This window comes from Ambystoma mexicanum, chromosome 5p, assembly GCF_040938575.1.
Source record: "Ambystoma mexicanum isolate Mex_15411 chromosome 5p, UKY_AmexF1_1, whole genome shotgun sequence".
In the NCBI taxonomy this organism is placed as follows: domain Eukaryota; kingdom Metazoa; phylum Chordata; class Amphibia; order Caudata; family Ambystomatidae; genus Ambystoma; species Ambystoma mexicanum.
Genome location: NC_090930.1, coordinates 243,898,023 through 243,911,176, shown reverse-complemented (window position 1 = coordinate 243,911,176; position 13,154 = coordinate 243,898,023). Strand labels below are relative to the sequence as shown.

General features: G+C 46.4%; 1 protein-coding gene and 1 long non-coding RNA gene across 2 annotated transcripts in view; one reads left to right on the top strand and one right to left on the bottom strand.

Annotated features, from left to right (window-relative positions):
• SH2D1A (SH2 domain containing 1A) overlaps window positions 1–13,154 on the top strand; it is a 642,540-nt gene that overhangs the window by 186,321 nt on the left and 443,065 nt on the right. The window lies entirely within an intron of this gene.
• LOC138480876 (uncharacterized) overlaps window positions 6,657–13,154 on the bottom strand; it is a 324,714-nt gene continuing 318,216 nt past the window's right edge. Inside the window, exons 2-3 of the long non-coding RNA XR_011274153.1 lie at window positions 10,469–10,535; window positions 6,657–7,103 (exon numbers count right to left, since the gene is read on the bottom strand). This is a non-coding gene — a long non-coding RNA (uncharacterized lncRNA). The remainder of the gene's footprint in view (window positions 7,104–10,468; window positions 10,536–13,154) is intronic.

Here is a 13,154-nt window from a genome sequence, read left to right as displayed (position 1 = left end):
CCTCAACCCAACCTCCTCCTTTTTGACCGGCGCCTGCAGTCCCTTATTAACTTCCCTCCTTCACCTGCCATTCCCCCACAACTCTCTCTGTCTCTCCCCCTCTGACTGGTATACCAAGTCCCTGTACTCCACCTTACAAAATCATCAAAGGCAGAGACCTCCTTCACCTGACTACTCTTAATACCCACTAAACCAACAAACACTCTGCCAACATCTGCCTCCTTCTTGAAGACACTGACCTCGACATTCTCGCTCTTACTGAGACATGGTTCAATGCCAGTTCAGTCACTGCTTTTGACTCCTTTCTCCCTGATGGCTTCAAGATCATCTTCAGGCCACAACCTCACCGTGCTGGCAGTGGGGTTGCCTTAATCTTCCCTGAGTGGGTTCCTTCTTATGTCATACCCACCCAGCTCTACTCTTCCTTTGAGAGCCTGGTCTGAAAGCTGGTAATCTCTCCCTCGTCCTCTGTGACCATTGCTACCATCTACTGGCCTCCGGGTGCTACCATCCTGTTTCTCTCTGAATGGGCTGAATTCTGCTGCTCCCTACTCTCAACCACCTGTAATCATCTCCTCATGGGCGATTTCAACATCCAATTGGGCTCCCCTGTAACAGCATCCACACTCTTTCTTGACCTCTGAACATCACTATCCCTCTCCATTACCCCGTCTGGCCCAACCCACTTGGCTGGACCTCTCTCTCCCCCTTCCGGTCACTCCACGCTCTTGGTCAGACCATTCACTTCTCTCCTTGCACCTTGGTCCCCTCAGACATTTGAGCACCCCTCCAAAAGCCCTGCCAACCTCGTACCCGAACATCTGTCTGATGAAACGAGTGTCAGCTGCTGCCTTCGCATCCCCCTACATCCTCCTGTCCCCCCACCTCCAGATTCTACCACTAACACTGCTCTCAGCAACCTCCACTTGGGGTTGTAAACGATTTGGCTTGGCAGAATTATTTGTGGCCAAATTGACTGTGGTCAGTTTAGCAGTGAGGACCATTTTGCCACAGCCACATTTGGCTAAACTTAAACCCCTCATGGCACCAATACAAACCCCCACCCACCCCCTACTTACATTTTTGGCATCAGCTTATCTTCTGACCCTGCAGCCTCAGTTCCCTCCCTCCTACGTGGGTCAGATCCAACACCCCCACTACTCCCAAGGGTCATCACTTTCAAACATGGGGATCAGGGGACACCCCAGCAACACCCGCTCCCCATATTTGGTAGTGATTACCCCATGTGATTGTTAAAAATCAGTCAAATGGTACTGGCTGAATTCAGTCATATGTACTATATGATCAATTGGAAACAATCAGATTGGATAATACCCCAATTGGCCATTACCAACAGCCTTGACATTCTTGTCCCAGTCATGAGGATCCGCCTGAAACCCACCTCCAGACATAACACCTGTTGCGTCTGTGAACCTACAGACCTGAAACGCAAGTGCAGTGCTGTGGAATGAAAGTGGCAAACCTCAGGCTCACCCTCTGACAAACTGGCCTGCTGCCTGCTCCAAAGGCAATACAGACTCTTCATCCATACAAAGAAAAGGGCCCACATCCCGGCACGGTTATCGGGTACATTCAACAACACGGCTGAACTCTTTAAAATCTGCAGGGAACTAGCCAACCCTTTGCAGCCTCCTCCTCCCTCTTCCATCCCAGGTCCTCTACAACTCACTGGCCATACACCTGACCACTAAAACTCTGGACATCCTGCGCACCCTTACTACTCTCCCACCCAAACCCTCCCTCCCTTGACTCCTATGGCCTATCTCCCTCCTTCTTCCTCTCTCTCCGCCCTCTCCCCTGTCACACCTGAAGAAGTCACGAGAGTTGTCCGCTCCTCGGAGGTCACTTCCAAATAGGTTTCCCCTTGCTCCTCCAGAACCATGAAGTACAACATTGACTCTTTTGCAACAACTGTTTTACCGCTGGATCTTTCCCATCCTCCCTCAAATACTCCCCTGTGCGCCACTTCCTGAGAAAACCTTCAGCAGACCAAACCTTTCAGTCAACTACTGCCCTATTTCTATCACCCCCTTCCTTGGGAAACTGCTGGATAAGCTGGCCTTTCCACAACTTACCACACACACTGAACTTGTTGGTGGTCTCCACAACCATCAATCTGGATTCTGAGCATCCAGAGGCATGGAAACTTCTCTTGTGAACAATTGTGAAGAACTGCTTGCTTCTCTGGACTCTAACTCTCCAGCTTTCCTCATCCTACTCAATCTCTCCTCTGCCTTCAATATGGTTAACCATTCCATCCTCATGAAAGGGCTCCTTGACACCCTTGGTATCTCGGAGCAGGCACTGGATTGGCTGACCTCTTTCCTAACTGACCATTTGTCCCAAGTAATTTTGGGCACCTTCTCACCTACTTCCTTCTCCACCTGTGGTGTGCCCTAGGGCTCAGACCTCTCCCCTGGCTCTTCACCACTTACCTTCGTCAGCTAGCACTCCTCATTTCCTCTTTCTCCGTCAGTGTCCAGTGCTACACAGATGACACACAAAGTTCCTGTTGACCTTCTTGCATCTTCCATCATATCTGACTTCATATCTGCCATCCAACCTGGTGTACTTCATTTTTCCCTGCCTCAATGCCAGCAAGGCGCAAGACTGAGATCATTCCCAATGGGACTCATACTCCCTATTATTTCCCCTCACTCTGGCCATCCTCCATGGGCTCTCCCCCTACTCCTTCTTCTGAAGCCACAAACCTTGGAGTCATCTTTGACTCCTCTCTCTCCTTTCTTCCTCAAACTCAGGACATTGCCAAGAAGTCCCACTTTCAACACTTCCTTCTCAAAGGAATTCTCCCTTTTCTCACTTTCCCTCAGAAGCTCAATGCTACCCGAGACATGGTTCTCTGTAGGCTTACCTACTGCAATAGCCTTCTCCTGAATCTACCTTCTTCAACTTTACTACACCTCCAGCTAATCCAGAATAGGGCAGCAAGACGTATCCTTGGCCTTAAGCCCTGAGACCTCATCTCTCCTGCCCTAAAGACGCTTCACTGGCTCTGGTTGCAGAACAGTTTACATTCAAAGCCCTCTGCATCATCCAGAATGCTGTCTGGTTCATACAACATATTATTGCTACTTGGATGGCCCAACACAACAGTGAATCCGGGATAAATGTTGTTGAGCTCCAAATATCGAGAGTTAGGTAATGTGAAGAGACCATGTCCCCTGTTCATTTATGTGGCCATAGTGCCTTTGAAACCCCCTGCTGCACCTTTTCTTAAAAGGATATATACTTTAAAGTTAGATTGTTGATATGACTTGCCTGATAACCCCAGCTCAACTACCCAGAGTGCTATTCTCTTAAAATTCCACATTTACTGTGTTCATATCAAAGAGCTGGGGCTTTGCTTGTGTTTTCTAGTTAATCATTGCATTCTTGATTGTTTAATTAGAGTTTGTATATTTGCAGAGAACCTTGACTGAATCTTAATTTATTTTGTAATATGTGTACTATTGCTATTTGGGTTGCTACTGTGACCACTTCACACCCCGTCCTAAGGGTATAGACTTCCCTCGGCCCACCTTACCACAAAATGGAAAGGAGGTATATTTCTACACTGCGTCTGTTTCCCCTTCATGCATGACATCACTGTTGGCTTCTAGTAGTGTTAGGCTAAGTAGGAGGTTTAGCCACTACTCATCCCTGTACTTCTGCAGAGCAGTGATCATTTTGTCAGAGTAAAGCAAAGCTTAGTGCAGGCAAGTAACTTTTTAATCACATGGCTGCATTGCTGTAATGAAAACAGAAAAGCTCCTGCACAGCATTCCTATTTTACATTTCCACCTCTGAAATAGCGATGAGTGCTTTGAGGAGAGAAATCATGTACTCACAATGTTTAGCTGCACAGCTAAAGGAAATTGGAGTTTTGGAGTATTGGAGTGCTCACAGATGATTCACTTGTGGAGGCTTCAGTGTAAGAAGAAAGAAGAGGCCAAATACTGTTTGTTCATCTTCACATATCGATATTTGGCCTTGCAGAAAATTGCAAACATTTGGCCCCAGAGCAACTTGCCTGATTGATACCAGAAGAGGGTGGCCATTTGTGCCTCCCATTAGTCTGTGATTTTGTGAATAGTTACATCACAATCACCTATGTAGACAGAGCATCGATCAAAACAGGGGTACAATTATAATGGTAAGTCCTGGGGGTCGTCAGGCGCAGCAACAACTTTCCTAACCCTTTATACTACGATATGATTCAAAGAGGTTGGGGATGTAGGGGATGGAGAATGTAATATACTACATTGTGGTAGGTGTTTTAGAAAAACTATAGTACCCAGTGTACATATGTTAGGTAGTGCCCCCGCAAGGGTTGCATGCCACTATGTTCATAACATTCTCTCAGCCTCTACTACAGCCATCCCTTGGTACAACTTGAAATAAACCCATGTCCAAGATCATGGCATCACACTTGCACTCCTTATACTTGCAAAGGAATTCCTAAGCCTGTTACAACTTCACGGGCACAAGCTTTGCATCATGCCGGTAAGGGCATTACCGCCAATGCCATAAAAGGCCCGAAAAAGGCCCTGAGCGGCATCATGTAAAGCACAGATTGCACTACCGGCATGAATCAATGCGGCATTAGCGGTCACCGTAAATAAGCGGAATCGGAAGTAGCGTCATCGCACAGGAACGGGAAGGAGCACATCAGCCATCTTTAAAAACACAATCCATTGCCATCCTCAGCAGCCAGGACCTGTAGGATACTTCTGTGTCTGAAATCCTAATCACTACAATACCACAATGCCCAAGGCTTTGAAAAGGGTGCCTCCCGCCAGCGCAAGGAGCGCTTTAATGAAGATGAGTTGACCATGCTAACGGAGAGCTTGGAAGAAAATGCAGATGTCGTTTTTGCCCAGAGCCTCAAGAGGGAGGCCATAATTCATAAGAAGGAGATCTGGGCACTGGTGGCACAAAAAGTAAGCGCGGTCGGTAACACCCCCGCACAATAAAGGACTGCAGGAAGAGGTGGGGATGACTTGCATCTGCGGGTCCGCAATATCCTCTCCGCCAACAGGAGCCAGGCCATGTCAACTGGTGGGGGAGCAAGCTCTCCCATTAAGTTGTCCTGGTGGAAGGACATCTGTGCGAGCCTGATCGGCATGGAGGCCATAGAAGGGGTTGGAGACATGGAGTGTGACGCCACGACATCGGCGGCCATGGCCCAATACACACATATTCCCAGCAAAGTTGTCAGACGCAGCACAGACACATGCAGTTGCCTGCAGCAAGGCAATGCTGTGCCTAACACAAACTTCACAAAGATGTAAATGGCATAAGTCACACTGCATGCAGGCCCCAACAAATATGCATGTCACATACCATACGTCTGCCCCAACATGAGTGACCCTGACGTATGCCTGCATTACCCACCCATGTAGCAAGCAAAGTGATCATCCAAACTCAAATGCCTATTACCTTATACTGTGTAGATGAGCAATTATACAACTGTATGCATGATGCCTATCAAACCATCACTCATGCCGTCCCTTTCTTCGACCCCCACAGACTTAGACCATTACAGCGAGGCGCAGGACTCACCCCCACAGCCAACCACACCCTGGAAGAGGGCCCGGGATGAGGCCAACAGGCCTTCAACCTCAAAGGCCCAACACAAGGCCCACCATGCACCACCAAGGAAACCACTTCAAGATGCCACGGCACTGGGGCCGCCAAAGGGCCGTCGAGACGGAAGCCGCAACCCCTGTCACACTGCCACAGGAAACAGCTGAAGCTCCACACTCAGCAGAGTCCAGTTCAGTCGGGGAGGCGGCAGCCACAGCACCCCTGGCTGAGGAGGAGGCACAGGAATAGGTGTGGGTGCCCGTGGAGGACGAATCCTCCAAACTGCCCTGCACATCAAATCCAGCACCATCCCCCCAGATCACATCTTTAGAGTCTGACCACGCCACCACCCTGGAGCAGTCTGGGGGGGAGTATAAACAAGGGGCCATGAGTCACATAGTGGTGCCCATTGAAGCCGAACAAGACACCCTAGCAACGTCCACCTCCTCAGGTGCACTGGCAGGGCCACAGCGGCATGAGGAGTTGATTGCCCTTGTACGTCAATTTGTGGATGACAATGCCCAATCAAGGCTTGAGTGGCGTGAAAACACCGCCTCTCTGGGCAAGATAATTGGCGACAACACTGCCTCCATGGGCAAGATCTTTGCAGACAATACAAGTAGGCTTTGCGAGGAGGTATCCGGCCTGCGAAAGGTCCTAAGCCGCATCGCTGATGCTATGGAGGCTGAACATCCAGCACCCCAGATGGAGCAGGAGGCCACACCATCCTCCTCCAGATCAACTCAGACCAGCCCACTGTGCAGGTCGGCACGCACCCTGCACTGCCTGGACATGCTGCCACCAGGTGCAGGGAGTGGCAGGAAGTAGACTGGCAAGCCTGATCATGGCAATGGATACTTGTTTGGACATGTGTTGGGGAGTTTTGGGGGGAGGGGGAGGTTGGAGGGTGCATCGGGGAGTTTTGGGGGGAGTGGGAGGGGTGTGAGGGTGGTGGGGGTTGGTGAACTTTCTTCTTCATTGAAAATTTCAATACACCCATTGTGGACATTCATCATTGCTCATGTGTCATTTATTCATATACAGTGCATAGTGTACATATACTCCCACATCCAGTGCCCTCTGTCAAACTATCATGTCATCCTCTGCAGACATGTGTGTCCGAAATATTGTGCTATCACTGACTGACGCACATCATGTCCCTCCTGGGCATCTGCACAGCGATGATGTGCAGCCACATCTTCTTCATCCCCTTCATAATCACCAGGTGGTATCAGTTCAATGTCAGGGGCCAGGGGTACGTTCCATCGGATACACATATTTTGCAGAATTACACATGCCATGATGATCTTGGCCACCTTCTCATGCCTGTAGAGGAGTGCCCCACCCGACCGGGTGAGGCAGCGAAATCGTGCCTTCAACAGGCCAAAGGTCTGCTCAATGACCACAGTGGACATGATTGTAGTCCTCCTCGTGCCTGTTCTGTGGGTTTCGAACAGGGGTGAGGAGCCACGGCTTCAAGGGATAGCCACTGTCACCTGCATGGGAGGCAAAAAATGGTACATGTCAGTCGAATCATGATGGACAGCTGTACTAGTCACACATGCCTGCAGGTTATCTTTGGTCACATGCCCATGTCCGTGGTTGTATGCACAGTATTTACAGGCCCTCATTGTGTCCTGTGCCATGGACTAATGGTGTGGGTTGCATCTTCAAGATGATACATGGTGTGCACATGCATCGTGTACGCATACAGCTGTGTTCGTGTCTAATTTCTGATGTGTTGTCTTCTGTAGGAATTGCTGACTTGGAGCGTTGGCAGTAGGCTCTGCAATGTTAGGCATTCAGCGCTGATTTTTGCCATGGTGACATGATGCATTCCTGTGGTTGTGGCGGCCCTGTGACAGACAGTGGATTCCCTTGCAGCTATGTTGCATCAGGCTTAAACTCTATGTCCCCTGGTACAAGGAAGAATTTACCAACAGTAAGGATACCATCCAGTCACTTAAGCAGTGCTGGTGTAAAACGCAGAGTAATGAAGACTTCAACCTGAAGGTGTGTAAGAACCGAGTAGCCTGTTTTTTATCATCAAATCCAAAACTGTATTATACGCATGATTTATCTAGTCAACAACCATAGTAACGCTCTTTGTATGGCAGTCAATAACTGCTCAAACCCACTGCTTGACCTTTTAATCCTTGACTACAGAAAAATGCAATGCTGTTACCAACATTTTCAACAACATAGATAACATACAACAATAGGTTGATACTGCTAAAGTGGTTGTCCTCACACCATTGATCCCATATGCATAACACAAACCTGGAATGCCTATACTTTCCTTCACCACCTAGGAGCTTGCCGTCATCCTTGCATCACTTAGACAAACTGTATGTAAAAACGACGATCACCCTGCTGCCGGCCTAAATCAGTTCAAGGGGGCCGTTCTTACCATCAAGGTGCCAAACTATCTCAAGTCTCGAGAAAAATCTGACATGCAAGGAAAAATAACAGAATCAGACCTTATCTTGCTACACCTTTGCTTACTGGTGCCAATCTGGACTGTGCCATTGTGCCTGCAGCTCACAAATGAATTCAAGACCTAACTCTTTTGTTAATTTTCGATACCACCTAAGCTCGTTGTGTTCCTGCTTCACAACTCTCCCCATGACCGGACCATTCCATGCTACATATTGTGACCCCCACGACACTTATCTCAAATGTTACCCGTGATGAAATGTACAGAACTCTATTGCTTCTTAGGTACGTTCGGGCTATATAAACCCCAAAATAAAATACAAATACACACACAACAAACTTAGGTTTCCACATTTATAAGAGAGTATGGTTTCCCAACTAACCAAAAAATACAATGAATACAAGTCCAACAAATTAAGTTTCCTTAACGTAAAAACAAAACATTAATAATATCAATTATTTATGTAGCACTTCATGTCGGTTTCAAGCAGTTATTTTTACCCAATTTAATGGTTCTGATCTTCATAAATCTTGGAAGATTGTGTAATGGGCTCAGGGAGCCCTACAAGGAGTTGAACTAGTGAAGTGGAGACTGGCACCATGTTATAAGCCTTAGCTCTCCCAGCCCTAAGAACAGTAAACACTACAAACATTTCCACCAAGAATTCATAATCAAACAAGAAAAAATCCAAACCTAAGCTCCCTTTCCAAAGATTCTGTACATTGTTCTACGTTGTTCTAGTTTGTGGATCTTGCCTATTGCGTCTTCCAGCAACCACACCAAACCCAGCCAGGAAGCAGGTAGTCGCTGGGCTATTGTAAAGAGAATAGTAACCCAAAATGTGAACTATAAAAATAATCCAAGAGACCAAAATATCACTGCACCAATTTGCAAGGAAAAACAAGGTTTATTGCACATAAAAAATGTCTCAGACTGTCCCGAAGAACCAAACTCACACGGAGCTCATCAAAACCCCAAGAGGTTATATGTTACACAGTGGAAAACCACAAAATCTGCGTACATATGTTACAATGTTATCCCACCACCCTGATTGGTTACCACCTATTGAATATGCTAATACTCCTCAATAGCCACTCGACCGATTGGGCACAATTTATCTAAACCCATTCCCCTAAACCCATGTTCCAGTACATTGTCACCATTGAAACCAGGTACGGGATCATGACCATCACATGGTGTGCACCCCTCCGATCCAGACATGTTCAAAGTGAACTGGCAAGGCCAACTCTGCTTTGATAAGGCAGTAGGCCTTCTCATTATTCTTGACACTCGCGGCACACACAAGCTGCACCCCCGACCTTGTACTAAATTTATTGGCATCACCTCTGCTCCACCTATCCCAAATCAAAGAAACAATCAAGACAGTCTGAATTTCAGGGATTTATTTGCTTTGGTTATGCGTGTACTTGTAATTAATGAGGGATGAACACCCCTGGGGTAAGGGCAGTAGTGCTCTAAATCCTTGACGGGCCTATTGGCATCACAGACCATCCTGTCCTATTATCGTTAATTTTGTACTTCAAAGGGTCCATCCCAATCAGCTCTCCCAGCAGCTAACATTCCATTCCCACAACATTCAGGCTCTGAAGCTGGATACAATTAGCATTTATATGTCACCACGGGTGCCTCTAACCTCAGCTTCTCTCATGGGGAAAGGCAGAGAGATGTGTCTTGGGACTCAGCTGAACAGAGCCGCAGCTCCACATCAAGGCATTTGTTCTACTCTGTTCTTTGCGTATTAGGCCTCAAAAGCCAATATGGCTGTGCTTTTGTCATGTTAACATTCTGACCTTGCTCCTTCCACAGTACCTTTCTGACTTTATCTTCCACCTACTTCAGCTCTCTCCTCACATCTCACTGGCAAACATAACATTGTCTACAAATACCACACACAGGGCTAATACACTGCCCTATCAATGTGTTACTCCTTCTGTGTTGCTATATGTGGGTATCTAATGTGTGCCAAAGCTAACTACGTGTGATAAGTGCACCTTCTGCCATGCCAAACTCATTTTGCTCACACTGTGGTTCATGCTAATAGGTTTTTCTCAGCCTGGACTGCATCCCAACTTTCCCCTCTTTAGTTAATACTGTGTTAACTAACCCTGCTGCCTCCTTTTTCTACAGTCATCAGCTTTGGGTGCCCATGCCCTACACACATGATGTAAACTACCCCCCCTCTAACTCAGGCATATTGTTCCAGAGTGCCTGTCATAAAGCAACAACCTCCATGTCCAGCTAAATCGACCCAGTGCTCTACATTATTCTCTATTTTGGGTGGGGGTGTAGTCAAGGTAACCGGGGGGTCAGAATCCTGCTCTATTTTCACCATCCTTGGTTTTATGACCCCATCTCATCTATCAGTCAGGGTGTACTTGTGTTTTGTGAGAAGAGGAGCTCTACCTGTTGTTATTGACAGAATCATCATCACACTCTTCATCAGGGCCTCCGTACAAGATCTCTGGATCATCTGACAGGAACAAAAGGTACAAGAAAATAAACCTTGCTGGGAAGCAACAACTTTACAGTTATTTTCAACAACGACAGGGCCCACGAGAACATTGAATCAGACCAGTCATCCACATTTATTCCTGCTTCTTTTTCCATGGCAATCCTTAAATTATGAAGGTCCTTTATCGCATGGGTCAGAGACCCATTATCAGAGTCATTTTGGGGGCTTTGCGTGCAATAAGAAAGTCCAATATTCTTGCACACTCCCCCTTCCATAGCCGTGAGCAAATACAAAATGTTTATCTCACATGAGGAACTTTTTTGGTGATTTCAATTGAGGATACCTCTGCGACCTAAGAGTCTCTGTTGCTTCACACACCTATGCGACACGTCCTAAAGGACAACTGAAGAAATGTTTAACCCAATGTGTTTGTGGCGCAGTAAAAGGTGCAGGTGAAACACAAAACTGTTCTTATTCAAACTAACAGAGTAGAGGAACTCAGAGTCTCTGTTGCTTCATACACCTATGCGACACGTCCTAAAGTACAAATTAAGAAATGTTTAACCCAATGTGTTTGTGGCACATTAAAAGATGCAGGTGAAAACAAACCTGTTCTTATTCAAATCCAAAATGTATCTGTTCTGGAGGGCCATGAGCCTTATTGCCATAACTCTGTTTTTAAAGAATTAAGACCATGCTCTGTCTGGTTTGCCAACTGAAGCATTTAAAACCTGGTAATAGGCAGTCATTTAGCATTTGCTGCAGTCTGGATGCCTGGCCCCAGAAGGGAGGTAAAACATGTTTTGGTTTTGGGGAATAATTTGAACCAGTCTGGGATCGCTTTCAATTTATCAGATCAATCTTTGGACAGATCATTTGATTTTTTCTGGCTATGAAGCCTTGAGGAACTGATCCTTGGTAGATAAGGGCTTAGTTGGCTCTGGGGGTGGCACATTTATAACAGTCAAATGGGCGTCAGGAACTACTAGAAATGCAAAGTTCAAGGTGGTCAGTGAACATACACTCCTCCATGATAGCGGGAGGTGTACATAAGTAGCAGACATCCATTAACGCTGCCGTGCCTTCGGTCAATTAAAGAGCATTTTATTACACCGAATGGCATACGGATATAGTTCTATTTCCTTGAAAACAAAAGTTATACTATGCTGGCCTCTCTGTACCTTCACTAGGGTCATACTTAACTTGATCCATGTCAATTGTGGCACATAATTTACACATGTCCAGCCATAGTTCTGATTAGCAAATACCACTACATCTTCAGAAAACCCTAGTAAGCCAACTGCTGCACAGCTCACCACTCCTGCCACCCACTTATCGCTGGAAAACAGCGCTCCTTTTTTCAGCAATGGTCTGATTTTACAACAGGCTTGTTCTTTCTCCTTGGCACATTCTTCATCATCTCTGTCCAATATTACTGCTTGGACTGTGTGCCCTTGGAAAATACTTTGTACTCTGCACAGGGCCAGGTTTACTAAACACTGGGCTATAAGAGGCAGCATTTCTTGGGGTATTAACAACTTGGGTGTGCCCGTCACATTTGTTAACAAAGAGCAAACATAGCTGCTCTCATTTGACCTTTCCCTTCCCAACTCGCACATGTGATTATACCACATGTTTGCCAACTCATGGCGGTGCTATACCACTACAGTGTCCAGTATTACCCCTTTATACTGATTATACTCTATCTGTGCCTCAATTTCCCTCCTCATTTGTGCCATCTCCAAAGATACATCTGTCATTTTCATTTCCATAACTCCCTTTATATGCCCCAACCATATAAGATAACCACACAGAAACACTATACCTAGTCCAAAATTAAAACAACATATAGAACATAACATATATATTACACAACGCTTGTAGTGTTGAACCTGCAGAGGGATGGAAAAAACAGAAAAACATGCAGAACAATCCAAACATCTCATAATATAGGGATTGACCAACTGTAGCAGCATAAGGAGACGTACTGCGAAGTATACTTTAATATTACTCAGTAATTTGTTCATTCCCACGAGAAGGTGGAGCGGTGCAGACTGCTTTCCAAACATTGGATAAGTGGACCCAGTACTGCAACTCCTTCACCCGAACTGCAAATGGTGTAGCAGAGACAAAAGTGAATGATCCTTGGAACCGTTCCAGCACCAAACAACATTTCTGACAAAGACCTGTCCCCCTGTGTACAGTTGACGTGCTAGTAAGTTCAGTAGATCTGCTGGTGATGCTTCAGATGTATCTTCTCTTCTAGGAGCAACCTGTCGAGATAAGATCTTTATGGTTAACTACTATACTCCTGCTGCCCTGTGAGCATCTGCTGCTGTGTGGGTAGGTGTGAGAGGTGTGTGCATTCTTCTTCCCATCACTATCTTGTGTGGGGGCAAGTGGTGGTCTTTACTGGGCTGCACTCTTAGGCTACAAAGTCAAAGGGAGACAGCGCAGCCAGTTCCTCCATAACATTACACTTATTTTTGACAGTTTACCCTTCAATAGCTCATTCAGTTTTTTTACAAACCTGTTGGCCTTAGGATGATATATCAAGTACAGTTTGTGCCGTATCCCCAATAGGGATGCAATCTTTTTAAACAATTTGTTAAAAAAAGTGACCTCACAACCCCCACA